Source organism: Lethenteron reissneri, unplaced genomic scaffold, assembly GCF_015708825.2.
Source record: "Lethenteron reissneri isolate LAM-NWPU_2019-01 unplaced genomic scaffold, ASM1570882v1 scaffold_1388, whole genome shotgun sequence".
Classification (NCBI taxonomy): domain Eukaryota; kingdom Metazoa; phylum Chordata; class Hyperoartia; order Petromyzontiformes; family Petromyzontidae; genus Lethenteron; species Lethenteron reissneri.
Window position 1 is genome coordinate 35,001 of NW_026891100.1, and position 5,047 is coordinate 40,047.

A 5,047-nucleotide genomic window follows, 5' to 3' on the forward strand; every position below is an offset into this window, starting at 1 on the left:
GACTCACGGTCTACCCGTATCCGGCCGGATACGGGTAGCCGGGTATTGGGTAGGGTACGGGTATCGGGTACCCGGTTGCGACCTCTGCTGTTGATTGTCTGCTGTACCCTCTGTAGAGCGTGAGTGCATCACTGCGTCTCCGCTTGCGTGCGAGTGTCACGTGGGGGATCGGTGGCACAGCGGTTGACGCACTCTGCCACCAACTCCGTGGACCGTTCGATTCCCGCACCACATGGCCAACACTGGTGACGATTATGTGAACCGTTCCTGGGCCTCCCCTAGGTCGACTTAGACTAAAATTAGTAGCTGGTGTGATCTGTAAGCATTGCCACTAAAGAGACAAAGGTGTGGCGCTGGCCACCCACCCTCGCGTGCCTTCATAGGTGCTGCTACTCGCGAACAGCACTTGCCCCAACAGTCTATTAAGGCTACACGGGGGATCCTTGTCTCGGTCGTGTGTGTGTGCGTTGCGTGTAACATGTAATATGTCTGCAGAATCAGTCGCATGGAGAAGAAACCCTGGACAGAGCCCAGCGCTAAAAGGCACGAATGCGAGCGGTGTCCGTACACCACGGATCGCACTGGAAACATGAATCAGCACCTGAGAACTCACACGGGCGAAAAGCCATTCAAGTGCACCGTGTGTGTGAAGGCATTTTCTTCCTCACAAAATCTTAAAATTCATCAGAGAACACACACAGGGGAGAAGCCATTCATGTGCACTGCATGTGGGAAGGCATTTGCTCTCTTACAAACTCTTCAATATCATCAGAGAACACACACAGGGGAGAAGCCATTCATGTGCACTGTGTGTGGGAAGGCATTTGCTCTCTTACAAACTCTTCAATATCATCAGAGAACACACACAGGGGAGAAGCCATTCACGTGCACCGTGTGTGGGAAGGCATTTGCCCGTTCAAACTATCTTCTAGTTCACAAGAGAACGCACACAGGTGAGAAGCCCTTCAAGTGCACTGTGTGTTGGAAGGCATTTGCCTCTTCAAACTACCTTCAAATTCACAAGAGAACACACACGGGTGAGAAGCCCTTCACGTGCACAGAGTGTGGGAAGGGTTTTATTTCGTCAGGAAGCCGAACGATGCATGAGAAGATCCACAAGGAGAGTGTGAAATCGACTCGTGAAGGTCAAAGTTCAGCTGCCATGAGCCCATCATCTCTCATAAAACAAGAACAGGAGGACTACGACGACTTCGCCACGTGGCCGGGAGTGACAGTGAAGTGTGAAGAAGGGACGACCGTGAAACGTGAGGGTCAGGAAGCTTCTCCAGGCACTTGTTAATGTCATCGCAGCATCCCAATGCAGTATTCTCAACACAAATCTCGAGACTCAAGGAGGCTATTCCGGACAAAATTATTCACGTTATTTTATGATTATTGTAATCCTCACGTGTGTATATTGAACTTCTTTCGCACAGTACGTAGCCAACCTTGCTATACATCCTAAATAGAATAGGCATCCTATGCAGAGACCGGTGCCTGCCAATAAATGTGTAATTTCCACCCTCGAGGTCCTTCGATTGCGATGAGAACCGTCAAGTGTGTATTTGACAATGGTGACACTTTGATTTCTGTTAAGGAATCAAAACCCGCTTGCGACCTCTGGCACATGTACAAGTGTCAACAGTTGTGAACTCTGACACGTCACGGTTGAACCAGCGGACATTGTTTTTCTATTGGAGGAGCCACAATGGTGTGGACCACTCCCTAAGGCCTCTTGTCCCTCATCTCGCCACTCGTCCAAGCTCCCCCCCAAGCCTCAATTCAAGGAGCGACGGAGCGAGCTTCAACGAGGGGACCTCTCGCTAAGAATGCGATGTCACTGCCTGCCTGGAATGAGCTGGTGGATGGGCTCTGATGTGTCAGTGACTTTTGCCTCGGTGTGAACAAGAGTTGCCCCCCCACTGACCCCCATGGGCAGGACTGCCCGACACTCCGGCAGCTGCCGTGTCCAGCCCAGGTTTTGCCCCGGGGACGGTGAGGATCATTGATCCATGATCATCATCATCATCATCCTCGCCGTCCGGATTGTAATCGTTGATACGATCGGTAGATTCCCATCGTCGTCACCGTCATCGCGTTTCCATTCATCACGTTTCCATTCATCACTGCTGATGTTACGTAACCGACGCATTTACACGTGTGTCCTCAACAGCGCTTCGTGAGCAATAATCGCCAATGCAATTGTACGTTGACAACAAGCTGTATTGGGTTGTGTATCGTTCTGCTTGCAAAAGAGTAATAATGTGTAGCATTTAGCATGAATACATTGGCTATTATCAACATTGGAGAAAATGGCTTGAACATTTTTGAAAATCTTGCTGTGATCGTTAAAGTTTGAAAAAACATTAACCCGTAAAAACAAAGTTTTTCCACTCTAAATCCTTTATATGCGTGGCGGCTAGAGTCCTCTCGTCCTCTGGCTTGAGATGGCTGCCACCTATGGGTCAGATGATTGTCTGCCAGCATTAAGCAATTGGTAAGTAAATATTTAAAAAAATTTCCCTAAACAGTGTAAAATTTTGGAAAAAAATTTTCACGAAAATTAATTGTCACGCACGAGTCTGTGTGGAAAATGTCAGCTCGATTGGATCACGGGAAGTGGGTTAAAAAACGTCCGAAAGATTTGCACGGTCATAAGCAAGCAAGTAAACTTAATATAAAGGATTTTAAAAAAGTAATTTGTAAAGATGTTTTGCATTTCAGGGTTTATTTGGATGGGTGCTACAGTGCAAACAAGTCTGTGCTGGTTGGGAGACGTGAAATAATGTCAAAGTTTTGGCCACGGGGGTTTGTTCAAATAGTTGTTTTTGTAAAATATTTTATTTACGTGAAATTTCTTGTGAGTATTTGGTTTGTCCCACAGTGCAAACACAAATTAAATTTGCACGAGGTCACGTGGCCTGCTTGTTGCACTAGTGACCCACTAGTTTAGAGTTTTATTTTACGAAAAAAAAGTTTCGTTGTATTTTTTATTTTTTTTACAAATAAACATTACGACTGTTTAGAATTATGACGGTTAACCGAAGTGGTTTTCGTCGCTCGTAACCGTCTGTATTTGCTACTTACAGCTGCAACATTATTTTGTCTTCGCGTGGGTTGACCGTCTGATCGCGTGGTGCAGAATTTGTCTTGAAAGGGGGGAAAAGTCAATCGACAATTTTTAAACAAACCAACAATATCAATTGCCTCAAAGCAATGGCATATGCACCATAAACTCTTCCTGAGATTCGGAATCTGCGTCTCCTAAATTCTAGAAATATCAAATGATACAGCAACCCATGGTTTGATAGCTTGGGTTACGGTGTACATTCTAATTTGTTCTTTGGGGGTGGCCAATTTGATCGTCCGTATTTACGTATTTGCAGCAATATATCTCAAGCAGCCATGGCTTGGTTAAGTAACACTGGTCAACAACAAAACAAACTTTGTTTTCTGGCCTGGACTTTTGCAGCTGTTCTAGACTAATTTGCCGATTCCAAATCTGATCTCAGATTTGCTCCATCACATCTCATTTTATGCTATCGGCATACCCCATTTTCATTGATTTTACCCGAAGTTAACTCTGTCACTTATGATTGCAAGTTGTTGCGAGTCAGTGACTGCTTTAGTGTTAAAATATGGTGCTGTATTTTTAGCAGAGTGTGTTGATAATATCATTTTATGTAGATATCCACATTTATTTAATATTTTTCTTCCGCAGTTTTTATTGAAAATGCAATATTTGATATCTCAAAAACCTCACGTGATAGACAAAAACTGATGCCAGATTTGGAATCAGCACCCCAAAATTACCTTAGAAACCTTTTCGACTTAAAGCTTTCGTGACTGCAGGGATTCATCTTCTTGGTTCTTTCGGTAAAGTCACGTAGAAGGGAAATAATAAAAAAAACATAATAAAATACAATGCTCACGACGTTATATATATGCTTTTATGAATAAAGTGTATTAACATACCTTATCATTTATTACATTTAAAAAAATAATACAATTCTCACGACGTTTCGGCCACAACGCTGCAGCGTCTGAATGAACACCACCAAGCTTGGCAGCGTATATATTGCTGCCAAGCCTGGTGGTGTTCATTCAGATGCTGTCTTTCCGACAGACCTGTTCTTCACCTGAGGACGGCTGCTTGCGTTGTGGCCGAAACGTCGTGAGAATTGTACTATTTAATTGTTATAATTTTTCTTATTTTTTTATTATGTAATAAATGATAAGGTATGTAAATACACTTCATTCATAAATTGCATAGAGACAGTCTCCATGTATATATTGTTTTACTTGCCCATCTGCCTACGACATAAACGTACGAATTGTCCCTCTGACAATCGCACGGCAGATGGGGCACTTGCCCAGAGAGACGGCGCAGTCCTGACACACGACGAGATGCCCGCACGGCACGAACACAACGGACACGTCCTTGTCCATGCACACCTTGCACGTGTGCTGTTCCTGTAGCCGCTTGAGCTCCTGTTCCAGCAGCAGCGCTACCACGGAGAGCACACAAGTACGCACACTTTCAGCTTTTCACAAACGATGGTTGATCATTAAGAGCCTACGTGCATATTAATGACGACGACTAATAGCAACTGTAAAGTAACTTGGAATAATACCGACGATCCAATGACAGGGCTACATTGTTGGTAAATCAATTCTCGAGATTAATTACATAACCATCATAAATGTATTTGTATAATCTTAATTTTGGAGCTTTCGTGACTGCAGGAATTATTCTTTGGTTCTTTCGGTAAAGTCACGTATAAAGATAAAATAATAAATTAAATAATTGCATACGACATTTCGATTGCAACACAAGCAATCATCAGGTATAAAAGAAATAGCGACATAAAATCTAACCAGAAAACTATAGACAGACATATAAGCAGCCAGATATCACAAAGATACACAGAGAGAGAACAATTCTTGAGATTTGTGTTGCTATTTCTTTTATACCTGATGATGATTGCTTGTGTTGCAATCGAAACGTCGCATTATGCTATTATTCAATTTATTATTTTATCTTTAA

General features: G+C 43.5%; 1 long non-coding RNA gene across 1 annotated transcript in view; it reads left to right on the forward strand.

Moving 5' to 3' along the window:
• LOC133362150 (uncharacterized) overlaps positions 1–1,014 on the forward strand; it is a 4,264-nt gene extending 3,250 nt beyond the window's left edge. The window contains exon 3 of the long non-coding RNA XR_009757456.1: positions 496–1,014. This is a non-coding gene — a long non-coding RNA (uncharacterized LOC133362150). The remainder of the gene's footprint in view (positions 1–495) is intronic.
• Positions 1,015–5,047: the final 4,033 nt, after the last annotated feature.